A 19,037-nucleotide genomic window follows, 5' to 3' on the forward strand; every position below is an offset into this window, starting at 1 on the left:
AGGCACACAGTGGACTTGGTATGATTGCTGGTGCGTGAAAAGCTTTCAGTAAACATGATCTGTTATTATTTTGTGGAAATTTATAGCAAGTTTTATTTTAGTACAAGTTTATGGAGCATTATTATTATATCTCATTTAGGATAGCACTGAGGTCCACCATTTCTTCTTTAAAGGTCTGTAAATAGGACTCAAGTGTAATAAACACTAAGTTGGAAAGTAACTGCCAGAAGTTCATTAGTAACCAGAGGGCTTCCTGGAAGACATCAAAAAGCTGCCTTCTTATTATGACAAAACTTAACATGGAGGCGCAGAAAAATAAAGTGCCTTATTCAAGCCCCTTCATCAGAGCAATAGAAGAGCCTCTGATACTTTGAGTTCCCATCTCTGGCACTCTGAGTGCTCTCTTTCTCTCTTGTCACTGAACCCCAGGAGTAAATAGTACTCATTCTTTTGTCTTTATGTAATGTTTTTGGAAGCAAATAACAGTTGATTATATTTAGCAAACAATGCTTCTTACTGTATTTTGATATAAGAATTTCTTCAGTTTGCTTTGGAAACTGACAATTATGATGACATTGAATAGAGGTTAGGGGATGCATTGATTATTGGGGTAACCTACGTATTCACATGAATGCCAGTTTTGATGAAGCATCAAATTCTTATTTGGCATATACATTATGTCAATTGTGAACTTAAATATTTCTGTGGAAATGCCAACAGAAAAGCTTGCAATCTGCTTGCCAAAAAGAAATTGCATGAAAAAAAAAATAGAAGTTCATCATACCTGTGTAAAAGCTACATACACACCACATTTTAAAGGAAATCTATATATGTGCTTAGAAAGAAATTATACATGAAATAAAAGCTGTGAAGTATTATCATAGCGACTGGAGATTTCCATTCAAAAATCATCACACGGCGAAGACTGGCTACAAAAATTGGGAAGATTCGCCTCCCAACACCAAGGAAGTAATTTGAAGCAAAATATGCAGAAAGGTAGTGGTTGCTGAATCTTTCTTTCCCAAGCTATTTAGGGATACATTGGAGAGGGCCTTCCATGTGCAGGATGAATCGAGACTGGGACCTTTAAAAGATATGTTAGATATAATAGATATGAGTGTGTGTTTACCTATGTGTCTGTGTACATATACACACATACGCAAATATGCGTGTATATAAATAACACATATATACATGTGTGTCTCTCTGTGTAGACAGATATTAATGGAGATAGATTTAGACAGAAGTGGCAACATCTGGTCTTCTTTAAGGAGCTAAAAATTCTACTTGGAGAAATGAGACTGATACATGAAAAAAGTAAAAATTTTAAATTGAGATAGCTACAAATAATTGTAGCTCCATTGCCTCTAAGCTCCCCCAGCGCCTGGGTCATATTTCCCTTTCATATCCCCATACCACTGAGAGTTGTTCAGAGAAGAGGAGGGAGTGAGACTTCTTTGAGGTACTCTACCTTCCTAAATTCCGTATCCCTGGTCTTTGTCCTCCCTTTGTCTGCTATCACCTCTGTACTAACCACTGCCCAGCCCCAGCCTCCAGCCCCATGGTCACCCCCAGGGTATCACTTGATTCCTGTCTCAGGTCTGTCCCACTCCTGCTTTCTCTGTGCCCGTGTCTTTCTCCGCACGTCCCCTCTGCAGCCAGGGAAACCCACGTCTACTCCCTGGACTGAGGGGAACTTACTTCCTTGCCATCCGTATATCCAACCCAGAGAAGGTCACCATTTAGACCTTTGGTCTGACCTGCCGCTGCGATTTCACAGATCATCCTCCCTCTGTTTTCAGCTCCTCTCTCACCTCTTCTTTTGAAGTCTTCTCTTTCAGAACTCTCCAAACTTTCGTCTCTCAGAGCATCACTGGGGAGTGGGGGGAGGCGGGAAGATCCTTATTATTTCATGACACAAAATGCACAATAAAAGCCGTCTCGACTGCTTTCATTCCAGACGAAACACTGTGTCCCAGCTTTGTCTAAGAGTTCTTTTTCTTTTTAAAAGATTTTTAAATTTTTGGCAGCATGCTGCGTGCAGGCTTTCTCTAGTTGCGGTGAGCAGATTTCTTATTGAGGTGGCTTCTCTTGTTGCAGAGCACGGGCTCTAGGGCACACAGGCTTCAGTAGTTGTGGAACAGAAGCTCAGTTTTTTGCAGTTCCCTGGCTCTAGGGCACAGGCTCAATAGTTGTGATGCACTGGCTTAATTTCTCCATAGTTTATGGGATCTACCGGGACCAGGGATCGAACCCACATGCCCTGCATTGGCAGGCAGATTCTTAACCACTAGACCACCAGGGAAGCCTTTTCTAACAGTTCTTTAAGCTGTTCCCCCAGAGGCATCTGTCGCAAAGTGGAATTCTGCCACTGTCCCAAAGCACAGAGATAGCATTTTTTTCTAGTAAGCGTTGGTATTGTATTTTCCTGGGCTTCCCTGGTGGCTCAACTGTTAAAGAATCTGCCTGCAATGCAGGAGACCTGGGTTTTATCCCTGGGTTGGGAAGATCCCCTGGAGAAGGGAACAGGTACCCACTCCAGTATTCTGGCCTGGAGAATTCTATGGACTGTATAGTCCATGGGGTCACAAAGAGTCGGACAGGACTGAGCGACTTTCATTTCACTTCCCTTGTATTTTCCTAATAAAGGTTAGTATTGGACTAGAGGAGCAATACAGTATTCCATATATTTTGTTGCTAGTGAATAAAAAATTCTGAACATAGAATTGGAGTGAGATGGGAACAGAATTGGATGAGTAGAGAGGAGTCAGACGATGGGAAACTTTCAAGACTGAACAAAAATGGCTTGTTTGGGTGTCAATTCTTCTTTGATTCATGAAATGATCATCATTGTATTGATTAATTTCTAAATTTTGGCAATTTATTAGTTTTATTTTTGATTTCTAGCTTAATTCCACTGTGGTCAGAGAACATACTTTGTTTGTTGTCAGTATTAAGGAATTTGTTGGAACTTGTTTTTATCACCCAGCATTTGGTAAATTTTAGTGACTACTAGATGTATATGCTTGTATATTGGAGAAGGAAATGGCAACCCACTCCAGTGTTCTTGCCTGGAGAATCCCAGGGACGGGGAGCCTGGTGAGCTGCCGTTTCTGGGGTCACACAGAGTCAGACACGACTGAAGCGACGCAGCAGCAGCGGCAGCAGATGTGTATGCAAAAAGAACATATATTCTGCGGTCACTTGTTTTGCTTTTTACATATGCCTACTAGACCAAAAGTGTTACTCTTATGGTTTCCGTCTTCTTGTACTTCCTCATTGTCTTGTCTGCTTGCTTCGTGTTACTGAGAAAGACATGCTAAAATCTCTCAATTCGTTTATTTCTACATTAAGACTCGTTCCAGTTGCAGGGATGTGGTAAAAATATATGGGACTTAGAATCAATGAAGTGTGGGAGAATACTACCTATCTGGACATATGGATAGTGTGTAGACTTACTTTAAACCCAATAGAATAAGAAAAGAATTTTAGTACATTCTGGGCAGTGGCTGGAATGGGAAGATGGCAGGATAACTGGAGTTGAGTTTAGGGTTTTGAGGGGAAGGGGTAAGTAGGGACACCACAGAGAGGAACCTTGGGTTTCCTTTAATTACCCTTTGAGCCAAGAGCAAATCCCAACCAGCTCATTCACTTCTTGCTCCACTGAAGGTCTCAGCTTCAACCCCTTTTCTAGGAGAAAGGGTCTCAACCTGAGGTTCCATGGACACCCTAATTTATGAGTTTCAGGGCCCTCCCCATGACGTTAAAAGCAGGTAGAGAATTGTGTGTTCATGTGAATATGAACACTTATATGGGGAGAAGTTCCCTTCTCTCACCAGATTATCGAAGTTTTCCATCACTCAAAAGCAAGTAAGGGCCACTGCTCTGGAGCCAGTGAAACTTTTCACACAGCATATATTCACCCCAGGGGATGAGGCAGGGGACTGAAAGGCACCAACCCCAAGGGCCAGGCCCTCTCCCCTGAAACCACCCCAGCAGCCAGCCTAACTCTTCTAGATGTCTTTACATAACTGTTTGCACAACTGTGGAAAGAATATCAACAACCCCATCTGTCCTACACCGAGGCATTAACTTCCCAGCGTTTCAAAAAATGAACATTTATGAGTGACGTGCTTTACATTTTTGCCGTCTCCTTGGCTGTTTACCAAATCCATCTCCTCCCCTCCTTCTTTCCTGAGGACAAGATGGGTGACAGAGGACGTAGGGTCATAACTCAACAAAGAAGCTTCCCCTCTTTTCAGGGACTTCTGACTGAGCCTGGTCCCCATGTGCTCTGATGTGTGAGTTTCACACACCAGGTGCTCTGCAGCTTCTGGACCATATAAGGCTCCTGTGACTCAAGATTGTTTTTCAATCCTGGATACATTTCTGCTATGGCAACAGTCCTAAAGACATGGCTTAAGGTTTATCCTGGGCTGTGACCTCATCCCTTTCTTTCACGTTGTATTTGTAAACATTTCAGGATGACAGTTGACAACAAGGTCGTGCACAGGAGGAAGACCGTTGTGCAAAGAGACTCAGAAACAGGAAAGACTAACTCAAGTTCACTGGCCTTTCCCAGATGTACATCTTCTGGTCCTCAGGCATAAAAAGCTGGATTAGGTGACTTTTTCCAAAGAAATTGAGGAAAACAAATGTGCTGAAGACATCTACAAGGCTTAGTAGAAGTCAGGAAACAAAAAAAAACACAACCACTTTTTTTTTTTTTTTTTGGTCGGGTCATGTAGAAATCCCCAATACACGGGGATTTATATTACCTAAAATATCCCCAATATAAGGATACTTTTTAACTCAACACATGTGGAAATATTACACAGCTTTTTCAGTATAGGTGAAGGGAAGTCTGCAGGGGTGATTTCAGGAAACAGTTTCTTAAATGTTAAAAACAGATGCAAGGAAGACATTGTCTCCCGCACTCCTCCAGCATTCCAAGTTATTGGTGGGTAAAGATGTGATGCATGGAGCTATAGCAGTCATCGTGTGATAATGAGGAGACCTAATAAACATGCGGACGGTAGAGCAGAAAGACAGAAAGACCTTTGATCTTCATTTCACTTTGAGTGACTGAATAATCCAGCCTTAAACTTCTCTTCTGCAATTCTTGTGATGTGAAATTACAGGGATTTTTAAAAGAAAAATATGTTTGGCATAAGATCAAACTTCTATGTGCTTGAGAAAAGTATTTTCCAACTTTTTTATTGAAGTAGAGTTGATTTGCAATATTTTATTAGTTTGAGGTGAATAACATAGTAATTAAATATTTTTTATAAATTATACTCCATGCAGAGCTTCCCTGGTGGCTCAGACAGTAAAAGTGTCTGCCTGCAATGCGGGAGACCTGGGTTCGATTCCTGGGTTGGGAAGATCCCCTGGAGAAGGAAATGGCAATCCACTCCAGCACTCTTGCCTGGAAAATCTCATGGATGGAGGAGCCTGACAGGCTACAGTCCATGGGGTCGCAAAGAGTCGGACACGACTGAGCGACTTCACTTTCACTGTCATACTCCATGCAACGTTATTATAAATATTGACTATATTGCCTGTGCTGTGTATTATATCCTTATAAACTGCTTAGTTGATACCTAGTAGTTCCTACCTTAGTCCCCTAGTAGTTTCTGCCTCTCCCACCACCATCTCCCCTCAGGTAAACCACTAATTCTCTGTCTCTGTGGATCTGTCTCTATTTCATTATGTTTTTGTTCATTTTTTGTATTTTTTAGATTCTACATATAAGTGATAACTTACAGTATTTGTCTTTCTCTGTCTGACCTTTTTCACTAAGCTCAATACCCATCAGGTTCATTCACGTATCTCAAAATGCAAAATTTCATTCTTTTTTTTATGGCTGAGTAATAGCACATCTTCTTTATTCATTCACCTGGTCAATGGATGCCTCGGTTGCTTCCATAACTACGAATACTAGGAAGCAACCTAGTTAATAGTTCCTAGAATCATTATCAATAGAGAATAATGCTGCTATGAATATTGGGGTGCATATATCTTTTCAAACTACGGTTTTTGTCTTCTTCAGGTATGTGCCCACAAGTGGTATGCTGGACAGGGTGGTGGTTCTGTTTTCATTTTTTGAGAAACCTCCATACTGTTTTCCACAGTGGCTGTACCAATTTAGACTCTTACCAGCAGTGTCCCAGTGCTCTTTTCTCCACATCCTCACCAACACTGATTACGTCTTGTCTTTCTGATGATAGCCATTCTGACAGGTGTGAGGCGGTGTATCATTATAGTTTTGATTTGATCAGGGCAAACCTCTGATGATAAGCATGTTGAGCATCTTTTCATGTGCCTGTTGGTCATCACTATGTCTTCTTTGGAAAATCATCTATTCAGGTCCTCTGCCCATTTTTTAAAGGTCTGACATTTTGATATTGGATTGTATGAGGTCTTTCTATATTTTGGGGTATTAAACCTTTATGGAGAAGGCAATGGCACCCTACTCCAGCACTCTTGCCTGGAAAATCCCATGGACGGAGGAGCCTGGTAGGCTGCAGTCCATGGGGTCTCGAAGAGTCGGACACGACTGAGCGATTTCACTTTCACTTTTCACTTTCATGCATTGGAGAAGAAAATGGCAACCCACTCCAGTGTTCTTGCCTGGAGAATCCCAGGGACAGGGGAGCCTGGTGGGCTGCCGTCTATGGGGTCACACAGAGTCGGACACGACTGAAGCGACTTAGTAGCAGCAGCAGCAGCAAACCTTTTTCAGATGAGCTGTGTGTGCTTAGTCGCTCAGTTGTGTCTGACTCTTTGCAACCTCGTGGCCTATGGCCCACCAGGTTCCTCTGTCCATGGGAATTCTCCAGGCAAGAATACTGGAGTGGGTTGCTATGCCCTCCTCCAGGGCATCTTCCAAACTCAGGGATCGAACCCAGGTCTCCCTCAATGCAGGCAGATTGTTTACCATCTGAGCCACCAGGGAAGCCCAGATTATCAGATGTATCATTTGAAAATATCTTCTCCCATTCAGTAGGTTGCCTCTGTCTTTTGTTGATGGTTTCTTTTGATGTGCAAAAGCTTTTTATGTTTAAGTCAACTGAGTTGGGCTTTCTATTAAGCGTAACTAAAACCTTCCAAAATGATTCAGTCATATGGTACAATTAGTTTTCAAAGGTTTGCACCAGTTCTCGTATCAGCAATGTGTTGATGTGTCAGTTTCATTGGAATCTTAATTGAGGCTGTGTGCAAGCTCAGCAGCATCCCCATGTGTGTGTATCTGTGTGTGTGTGTGTACACATGCATACTTTTAGGGAGTGCATATTTAGCCTTTACTAAATTAAACTGGCTAAATTTAAAATAGTACCTCTTTAGTATTTTTCACTGAACTTAAAGTAAACTGAGCTGAAAACAAGATTTCCATTTTGAATACATTCTCTCCCATCCCCCCTTCAGATCTTTTTATCCCATCTCTGTGAATGCACCATGACCCACTTAGGTGCCCCGACCTAAAACTTGGGCATCTTCCCTATCTACTGCTTTCCCTTTCCATTCTCCATTTAATCAGTTTCCAAGTCACTTTTGTTTCATTTGATACTTTTTACTCCATCCCTAACACCTCATCTTCTTCACTCATCCTTTCTTCTGAATTCCTAAAATAGTCTCCTAACAGGTCTCCCCTGCTGGTCATCTCAACCTCTTTTGCAACCCACCTTCTATACTTCTTTTTAGCTATCCCAGATGGATATAGGTCTTAACATGTCACTCCCTTCCTGAACTCGGATCATGTGATCTGATTCTCACTTGGTATTTAAGGCACCATGTAGTCCTCCTGTTCATTTCCTCCAATTATTTTCTCCCATCGTCTTGAATACAAGTTCAGTTCAGTTCAGTTCAGTTCAGTCATTCAGTCGTGTCCAACTCTTTGCAACCCCATGAACCACAGCATGCCAGGCCTCCCTGTCCATCACCAACTCCCAGAGTTCACCCAAACTCATGTCCATCGAGTTGGTGATGCCATCCAACCATCTCATCCTCTGTTGTCCCCTTCTCCTCCTGCCCTCAATCTTTCACAGCATCAGGGTCTTTTCAAATGAGTCAGCTCTTCGCATAAGGTAGCCAAAGTATTGGAGCTTCAGCTTCAACATCAGTCCTTCCAATGAACACCCAGGACTGGTCTCCTGGTTGGATCTCCTTGCAGTCCAAGGGACTCTCAAGAGTCTTCTCCAACACCACAGTTCAAAAGCATCAATTCTTTGGCGCTCAGCCTTCTTCACAGTCCAACTCTCACATCCATACATGACCACTGGAAAAACCATAGCCTTGACTAGATGGACCTTAGTCGGCAAAGTAATGTCTCAGCTTCTTAATATGCTATCTAGGATGGTCATAACTTTCCTTCCAAGGAGTAAGCGTCTTTTAATTTCATGGCTGCAATCACCATCTGCAGTGATTTTGGAGCCCCCCCGAATAAAGTCTGACACTGTTTCCACTGTTTCCCCATTTATTTCCCATGAAGTGATGGGACCAGATGCCATGATCTTAGTTTCTGAGTGTACAGCTGCCTAAAAGCCATGTCATGTCATATCTTCTTCTTTTGACCAGTTTTCTCTTTCTTGAACACCTTTTCCTAATTGCTTGGAAAGTCAACTTGGATATTAGCTCTTCAAGAATGCAGTGCCCCTTACCTTCATCTGTGCTGCTACTACGTTTATCTCCGTCACTGTCTTTTCCTTTACTAGATCGTGAGCAGGGATTATGGTTTATTCCCTAGCTCACACTAATAATAATGCTAATTATAACAATGACAGCACTTATATAATGAAAGTAATATTTGCAAAGGTGCTTCTTACATGTTTAATTTAACTGATTAATTTATTTGATTTAACTCTCATATCTGCCTTATCAGGTAAGTTACTACTATGATTATTATGCTCAATTTTTATCTGAGAAAAATGGAGGTACAGAATGATGAAGAAAATTTCCCAAGTTACACCATTGCTAAGAGACAGAGCGAGGCTCTGAGTTCAGGCAGTCTCACTCCAGAGACTGCACTTTTGTCCATGTTGATGGATGGATTCTCTGGTTATTTGATGAATGTCTGGTTGATGGAAGCCGAGGCAGGATGAACAGTTTGGAGAGATGCTTCTGACACTTCCAGCCCATGTGTACCTCTTGAAGGAGGCAGGATGGGTAGGCTGGGGTAGGGTCCCCTTCCCACTTATAGCTTTCTCCTGATGAGCTTCCACAACAGAATCTTCTTTGATTCCACAGTGAGGCTTGTATCTTCCTCTACTCTCTAATACTTTGAATACTCAGTGTTACCTTTCTCAGGACATAATCTGATATCTTAAAAGCATATTAATAGTGATAATAATGTTGATGATTCCTAACATTTACTGATTTTTTAAAAATTTTAGATACTCCATCCCCTTGTCAAGAAATTTTAACAAGAAATCTTAGTGTTTGCGTTCATGTCATATAGCTGGGTATCTCTGCTGCTTGCTTGCAAGCTGCTCTGTTGAGGCTCTTAAGCTTTCTCTTGCTATGATCAGGACAGAAAAGCTATCTGCTGCTTCTCTGACTACTCAGAGCCCACCACCCCTGAAAACCTCTTTTTAACTCCCCCTCCCACCACCAGCCGCATCCCGCACCCATGGCAGCTATGGTGTCACGGAAAGAGACCGAGTCTAGGAGCCCAAAGACCTTGTTCGTGGGTTAATAGCTGTGTTACCTTCAGGAAATCATTTTGTCTCACTGAGCCATGGGTGCCGTATCTTTTAAATGCAAGTGACAATCACTTCTGCCTCACAAGGTTACCTCCTCTGGGGGATCTTCTCTGACCCCATCATCTTGGGAAGGAATTAACCTCCCCTTCATAGGAGTACTTAGCTGCCTTGTTCAGGCTCTGTGTGCCACACTCTGTTGTAATTATTAGTTTATTGACACCATCTACTACACTGTTAATGTCTCAAGAACAGGGACTGGCTCATAGTTGTCTTTGGGTCCCTGCTTCCTGAATTTCCACAGCGACCACAGGCTTTCTCTTGAGCTTCTCATATGGAGTTCCATCTCATCCTTACAGCCATCCATGACATCCATTTGGATCCAAAACCACTTGAGTAAAAATGAATGGGAAAACAAACATGGAACCCCATCAGCCTTAAATAGGAGGCCAGGAAACATTCCTGCTCGTGGGCTTCAATCATTGTCCCATCCAATAATAATAAAAGTCATCCTGCTTCTAATGCTGATGAATATAGTAGGACTTCTGCTGATGACGTGGCCAAAATACCTGCAGCGCCATACACGGTATCTTAATTTCTAAAGCAGAACTGGGACAGGGGGATGAACTGTGACTTGGTTTTCAGTGGAATGGCTCTGCATAAGGGACTCGATGGAGATGCATTATTGAGAGATTCTGAACTTCTAGAACGTGTGGTAATCAGTGATTTTTTTTTTTCTTTTTTTGATAATACTCTTTCCCATCCCATTCTTCATCCCACAGTCTACTATGGCTCCGGGGTCTGGAAACTTCTTTGGGCTGAATATTGTTTGGGATGTCAAAACAAGCATGCATATTTTAATGATTAAGTTGATCTCTTTCTACGAGGATACCACTCATCTGGATATTTTCGCCTTGGAGTGTGAGGAAATGGATCTCGGAGTGTGTGCACATCCTATCTTCAAAGAAAAGAAGAGAGAGAAGACAGTCTAAGTGTCAGGAAGAGGAATGACTGCTCCAGATGTGCCCTTTGACTCCATTTCCTGCTCCCCACCAACCCTCTGGAGAGTATGCTCAGGGAGCTCTCCTTCTTCCTGTGAGGCCAGAGATGTTTCTAGTTTTAGGGCTGTTGTGGATGACATGTCTGGGCAAGCATGTGGCAAAACCACAGAGAGACGGAGGAGGAAAGAACGAAAGCTGGGCAAACTCAAGAGCAGCTTCTGCAGGACTTCTCTCAAGCCTGCGGTAAATATCGCCACCTCCTCCTCCTCCCTCTCCAGTGGCACAGTCCACTTTTCCCCCTGTGTTTGCCTTGTGGCAAGTCCTTCTGCTATAGAGAAGGGGAGGCAAGTTGCCCTGTAAGAGGGGCTTCTCCCAAGTAGCAAGACTTCTCTGAGTTCAGGTCTGAAAGAGAGACTGTCCCTTCCTGAGGGGAGTGATCTCAAAGGCCAGAAAGCCGTGGCCTCCATCCCGTGAGGGTGTGTGTGCTTGCTTGCTGGGCGTGTTGAGGATAACCTTTCCTCAGAGCCACACCCTGTGATCTTTGGATCCGAGCACCAGACCAGCCCACGTCAGAGAGTGGGCAGCTCTGTCCCTTTTTCAAGACACATCAGACTTACAGGAAGATTTCTTCCCAAGGTGATCATATCTTCCTCTTACCTGCGATGAACCCTGTCTGAGCCAGGCTTCCTTCGGCCAAGTTCCAAGTGCCGTCTTTACACGGAGGAGGCCCATGAGTGCTCACCAGTGATTCTCAGCCCGGGCATATGCAGCAGCCTCATCCAGATTCCAGCAAAGAGGAATTGGCAGGGCATGAATAAGGGCAGAAGGTAATTGAGGAGCTGGGGCTGGTTTTAAGGCAGGACAGAGCTCAGCTCCACAAGCTGAGCTGGAAGGAATTTGCTGTCTGTGCCAGATGTCATAAAGAGCTGCTGAGCTGGTCGAGCTCGCCCGTGCTCGGGAGCGAATCAATCAGATGAACTGGGACTGTGGCTCAGCTACAGACCATGAGCTAATGCGGACTCTACTGCAGCAAGCCAGCGCCAAGGGCCCAAGCCGGCCGCAGGAGGCCGGAGAGCCGAAGCCCCAAATGCCTGGAGCCAGCAGGGAGAGACCAAAGGGGGTCCAGGGTGAGGGGGGCTTCCAGCAGCTGTGTTTCCATGCTCATCACTGCTGGGCATGTTAGCGGCGCTAATTGTAGAGCCGGAGAGCTGTCACAAGCAGACCAGATATGTTCAGGGGGGTCCTGATGATACTTAGACCGGTGTCTGAGTGAATAGACACTAAAGTATGATGTCCAGAGAAGAAATAAAAAGAAAGCAGAGAATGAAGGAAGCTGATTGGCTGATCCCACCTGTTACCTCAGCAACTTGTCCATACTGTTTTATCCAGAGAGCCTTTATCACAGAGTGATAAATCAATAAATAAAAATCTCTTGTTTATTGAGCTGTTACTATGTGCAAGCACCCTTAAGGGAATTTGATCTACATCATTTCATTTAATCCAGACTCAGTGAGGTCAAATATCTTTCCCAAAGATATATAAATGTGTGTAAATGTATATGTGTATAAACACGTAACTATTGAACAGCAATCAAGTTTCAAATCCCATTCTCCCTGACTTCAAAGCCAATGTGCCATGAAGTTTCCTATTTTAAAAACAGATACTTTATAAGAATTTTTCAAATTAAGCGACTATGGCACTGATGGTCAAGAAAATAAAATTAACCAGTCACCCAGTTTGGAAATTTAAAAAAGAATGTTTCCCCAGGAACCAAAGAAAGGGACATACATTGGCCATATGGTCACAGATTGAAGTTTTCCGTTTTCTCTCCTTATAATAGCCCTGACAGACAGCTAATAAGAAAAACATATTGCAGAAAGAATGTACTCTTCTCTCAAATCACATGGTACAGATTTTTGGTGGCAGCAGAGTTTGCTGAAAACAAGTAATAATCTGGCAATAGGTAAATTCAGCCCCTCTCATCCTGGGGGGCAAAATACACTGAGAGATTTATGAGTTTATCCTCTAAAGACTGACCTTATTTAAAAAATATTGAGGACGGAGGCATGGAGACAGTGATTGTCCCCTTGGACAACACTTGAGTTCATCAGATGCCATGTCCCCCCATGTGCCCCTCCAGGTCAGACTGTTCACTTGATGGAATCATTTGAGATTGTTCTGGATGGATAGATGAACATTCATATCATCTATAGAAGGGGAGACAGGCTTCACTACTACCTTTTTTATTATAATATTTCCAACAAGAAAATATTCAAGTTAGTCTAAGGAAAGGAAATCAACTTTGAACACAAACAGTGGGAAAAATCACTCTTCACAGTAGAAAAACTCCAAGCTCCTACATTCCGTTGGCCCTCTGTTTCCTTTAATTAAAATCAAGGTAAGAGGATGGGAAGTACAGCTCCTTAGAGGGGTATAGAATCCACTGTGCCTTGTAACAGAGCTGTCTAACACGAAGTTAGTTCAGATTTTTCAGCCTCTTTGGTATTCCTCACCAAAGGAAGAGCAGAACAGACAGCTGGGTTTGCTCAGTTCTGTTGAATCTACATGCTTACTCTTCTGCTGAGAAATTAGCAAGCATCATATGAATGCCTCTCCTCCACTCCCCTGCTCCCATGGGTCTTTTTTTCTTTGCAACAACGCACTGTAAGCACTTGTGTTCAGCAAGTCATTTAAAAAGTAATTCTAAAGTATCAAAGTTTGCACATAGTTTATTTGCAAAAAGTAAATCTGAACATATTGAAAGTTACCTTTTAAAATATCACTTGCTCACAAAAACTTTAACTGAGTTGCTCTGTGTGTGTGTTAGTCACTCAGTCATGTCCAACTCTTTGCAGCCCCATGGACTACAGCCTGCCAGGCTCCCCTTTGTCCATGGGATTTCCCAAACAAGAACACTAGATTGGGTTGCCATTTCCTTCTCCAGGGGATCTTCCTGACCCAGGGATTGAAACCAGGTCTCCTGAATTGCAGGCAGATTCTTTACCATCTGAGACACCAGGGAAGCCCACAGTGTCTGCTGGTAGACTTAACCTCCATCCTAGCATTCAACTTTCTGACTGAGTTACCATATGACCCAGCAATTCCACTCCGAGGTTCATACCCAAGAGAAGTGGAAACATGTTCACACAAAAATCTGTACATGGATAGCCAAAGAGTCATAGCAGCCGTTATTCACCATAACCCCAAAGTGGAAACAACCCAAACAGCCATAACAGATGAATGGATAAACAAACTAGATATGTCCAGACAATACCCTTTTATTAAGCAATAAAAAAATTACTGATACATGCGACAACATGACTGAACCTTGAGAACATTATTATGCCAAGTGAAACAAGCTGGATACAAAAGGCCATATATTATATGACTTCATTTATATGACATATTCAGAACTGGCAAATATCTAGAGATAGATGGTAGATTAGTGGCTGCCTAGGGCTGGAGGAGATGGGGAGTTGACTGATAATGGATCCAGGGTTTCTTTTTAGGATAATAAGTATGTTCTGGAATTAGATGGTCATGTGGTGATGTGCGGTAGTTTGAGCATTCTTTGGCATTGCCTTTCTTTGGAATTGGAATGAAAACTGACCTTTTCCAGTTCTGTGGCCACTGCTGAGTTTTCCAAATTTGCTGGCATATTGAGTGTAGCACTTTCACAGCATCATCTTTCAGGATTTGAAATAGCTCAACTGGAATTCCATCACCTCCACTAGCTTTTTTCCTAGAGATGCTTTCTAGGCCCACTTGACTTCACATTCCAAGATGTCTGGCTCTAGATTAGTGATCACATCATCATGATTATCTGGGTCGTGAAGATCTTTTTTGTACAGTTCTTCCGTGTATTCTTGCCACCTCTTAATATCTTCTGCTTCTGTTAGGTCCATACCATTTCTGTCCTTTATCGAGCCCATCTTTGCATGAAATGTTCCCTTGGTATCTCTAATTTTCTTGAAGAGATCTCTAGTCTTTCCCATTCTGTTCTTTTCCTCTATTTCTTAGCATTGATCGCTGAAGAAGGCTTTCTTATCTCTTCTTGCTATTCTCTGGAACTCTGCATTCAGATGCTATATCTTTCCTTTTCCCCTTTGCTTTTCACCTCTCTTCTCTTCACAGCTATTTGTAAGGCCTCCCCAGACAGCCATTTTGCTTTTTTGCATTTCTTTTCCATGGGGATGGTCTTCATCTCTGTCTCCTGTACAATGTCACGAACCTCATTCCGTAGTTCATCAGGCACTTTATCTATCAGATCTAGGCCCTTAAATCTATTTCTCACTTCCAGTATATAATCATAAGGGAGTTGATGTGAACCGTGAACTCCCTGATGTTCAAGCTGGTTTTAGAAAAGGCAGAAAAACCAGAGATCAAATTGCCAACATCTGCTGGATCATTGGAAAAGCAAGACAGTTCCAGAAAAACATCTATTTCTGCTTTATTGACTATGCCAAAGCCTTTGACTGTGTGGATCACAATAAACAGTGGAAAATTCTGAAAGAGATGGGAATACCAGACCACCTGACCTGCCTCTTGAGAAATCTGTATGCAGGTCAGGAAGCAACAGTTTGAACTGGACATGGAACAACAGACTGGTTCCAAATAGGAAAAGGAGTACGTCAAGGCTGTATATTGTCACCGTGCTTATTTAACTTCTATGCAGAGTACATCATGAGAAACACTGGACTGGAAGAAACACAAGCTGGAATCAAGATTGCCAGGAGAAATATCAATAACCTCAGATATGCAGATGAAACCACCCTTATGGCAGAAAGTGAAGAGGAATTAAAAAGCCTCTTGATGAAAGTGAAAGAGGAGAGTGAAAAAGCTGGCTTAAAGCTCAACATTCAGAAAACGAAGATCATGGCATCCGGTCCCATCACTTCATGGGAAATAGATGGGGAAACAGTGGAAACAGTGTCAGACTTTATTTTTCTGGGCTCCAAAATCACTGCAGATGGTGACTGCAGCCATGAAATAAAAGATGCTTACTCCTTGGAAGAAAAGTTATGACCAACCTAGATAGTATATTCAAAAGCAGAGACATTACTTTGCCGACTAAGGTCCGGCTAGTCAAGACTATGGTTTTTCCTGTGGTCATGTATGGATGTGAGAGTTGGACTGTGAAGAAGGCTGAGTGCTGAAGAATTGATGCTTTTGAACTGTGGTGTTGGAGAAGACTCTTGAGAGTCCCTTGGACTGCAAGGAGATCCAACCAGTGCATTCTGAAGGAGATCAGCCCTGGGATTTCTTTGGAAGGAATGATGCTAAAGCTGAAGCTCCAGTACTTTGGCCACCCCATGTGAAGAGTTGACTCATTGGAAAAGCCTCTGATGCTGGGAGGGATTGGGGGTAGGAGGAGAAGGGGATGACAGAGGATGAGATGGCTGGATGGCATCACGGACTCGATGGACATGAGTCTGAGTGAATTCTGGGAGATGGTGATGGACAGGGAGGCCTGGCGTGCTGGGATTCATGGGGTCACAAAGACTCGGACACAACTGAGTGACTGAACTGAACTGAACTGAAGTGTGGTGATGTGCACACATCTTGTGAATATATTAAAAACCACTGAATTGTGGTTCAAAAGGGTAAATTGTTTGGTATGTTAATAATCTCTCAATGAAGAAAAAATATCACTCACATCATAAAAATGTGTGTACACCTTGCAGCCTCTGAACACAATGAGGCACAGCAGCTCCTGATCATGGGACTTGCGTCATCCATCACTCACTTGCTGAGACAGCAGAGCACTGAGGTTAAGAACATAATCTCTAAAGCCAGTTCATCTGGGTTCAAACTCTGAAACTGTCACATGCTGGCTGTGTGAGCAAGTTACTTAACTTCCTTACAGTTCAGCTTCCTTGCCTCCACAGTGGAGGTTCTAATTAGCCTTTTAGAGTAACAAAAATTAAGTTGGCTAATATGTGAAGTGACAGTCGCTTAGTTGTGTCAGACTCTTTGTGACCCTATGGACTATACAGTCCATGGAATTCTCCAGGCCAGAATACTAGAGTGGGTAGCTGTTCTCTTCTCCAGGGCATCTTCCCAACCTAGGGATCCAACCCAGGTCCCCTAGATTCTTTACCAGCTGAGCCACTAGGGAAGCCCAAAAATACTGGAGTGGGTAGCCTATCCCTTCTCCAGCAGATCTTCCTGACCCAGGAATCAAACCGGGGTCTCCTGCATTGCAGGTGGATTCGTACCTCCTGAGCTACCAGGGAAGCCCAGTATGTGAATAGTGGGGTGTTATCTATCCCCATGATCATCACCACCATCACTCATCATCATCATCGTCTCAAGTGTTCCAGTGGGAACAATGTGGGAACCATATCTTGTAGAGTTACACAATCAGCATTTATTTCTTAATCACTCATCACTCTTGATATATATCCAACTTTATTTATGAACCACATAATAAATAAATTGAATAATTAAACTATAGTTGGACTTCCCGCATGGCTCAATACTAAAGTATCTGCCTGCCAAGCAGGAGACCTGAGTTCAATCCCTGAGTCGAGAAGGTCCCCTGGAGAAGGAAATGGCAACCCACTCTGGTATTCTTGACTGGGAAATCCTGGTGGACAGAGGTACCTAGCAGGCTACCATCCATGGAGTTGCAGAAGAGTGAGACACGACTTAGCAACTAAACAACAAAAATGATAGTCAAATGATTGATTTAATGTTATTTATGAACCACATAACTTGGTTACAAATTAATTGAAAGCAAGTTCCTGCATTCGTCTTTCATCCTTTCCACTTGTTTTATATTCCCCAGTATCCAGCCCAGAGCTGGCTCCCCCTATTTCATCTGTTTTACCCGAGATAGGCTTTCAAGCCCAAGATAGGCATTAAAGGAATGGCAAGGCTCCTCAATGACAAACTCATGGGTTTAACTGCATTTCAGGAAACCTCAGTGGTGTTCTCAACTCTCTTTCTTCCTTAGGGTATTGTGGTTGTTGATCTTCCTCTACTTGCACTTTTACCAAATTCATTTCGACCGCTGTTTCCTGTTTATTGTAATATACGGGGTCTGACGTGCTTGGGGAATACTATGACCAGGTACCTGGTGATCGCTCTTCAACACCTTGGTGAGTCCTTGAGACTCATTGTTGGTGGGGTGTTCCCTTGGCCCCTTTCTACTCTTAAAATGGCCATACATGCCTCCAATGCAACAGCAGAAGGCTGTTGAGAAACGGCTAAACCCCAAGGCCACAGAATGTACTCAGTGAGGATTTTTTTCCCCCAGATTATTTTGGGATGCTATAGAGATACTCTATTGAGAACCCCATGAACAGTATGAAAAGGCAAAATGATAGGATACTGAAAGAGGAACTCCCCAGGTCAGTAGGTGCCCAATATGCTATTGGAGATCAGTGGAGAAGCAACTCCAGAAAGAATGAAGGGATGGAGCCAAAGCAAAAACAAAACCCAGCTGTGGATGTGACTGGTGATAGAAGCAAGGTCTGATGCTATAAAGAGCAATATTGCATAGGAACCTGGAATGTCAGGTCCATGAATCAAGGCAAATTGGAAGTGGTCAAACAATAGATGGCAAGAGTGAACGTTGACATTCTAGGAATCAGCGAACTAAAATGGACTGGAATGGGTGAATTTAACTCAGATGACCATTATATCTACTACTGCGGGCAGGAATCCCTCAGAAGAAATGGAGTAGCCATCATGGTCAGCAAAAGAGTCCGAAATGCAGTACTTGGATGCAGTCTCAAAAACGACAGAATGATCTCTGTTCATCTCCAAGGCAAACCATTCAGTATCACAATTATCCAAGTCTATACCCCAACCAGTAACCCTGAAGAAGCTGAAGTTGAATGGTTCTATTAAGACCTACAAGATCTTTTAGAACTAACACCCAAAAAAGATGTCCTTTTCATTATAGGTGACTGGAATGCAAAAGTAGGTAGTCAAGAAACACCTGGAGTGACGGGCAAATTTGGCCTTGGAATGTGGAATGAAGCAAGACAAAGACTAATAGAGTTTTGCCAATAAAATGCACTGATCATAGCGAACACCCTCTTCCAACAACACAAGAGAAGACTACACATGGACATCACCAGATTGTCAACACCGAAATCAGATTGATTATATTCTTTGCAGCCAAAGATGGAGAAGCTCTATACAGTCCACAAAAACAAGACCAGGAGCTGACTGTGGCTCAGATCATGAACTCCTTATTACTAAATTCAGACTCAAATTGAAGAAAGTAGGGAAAACCGCTAGACCATTCAGGTATGACCTAAATCAAATACAGTGGAAGTGAGAAATAGATTTAAGGGCCTAGATCTGATAGATAGAGTGCCTGATG

This window comes from Capra hircus, chromosome 24, assembly GCF_001704415.2.
Source record: "Capra hircus breed San Clemente chromosome 24, ASM170441v1, whole genome shotgun sequence".
In the NCBI taxonomy this organism is placed as follows: domain Eukaryota; kingdom Metazoa; phylum Chordata; class Mammalia; order Artiodactyla; family Bovidae; genus Capra; species Capra hircus.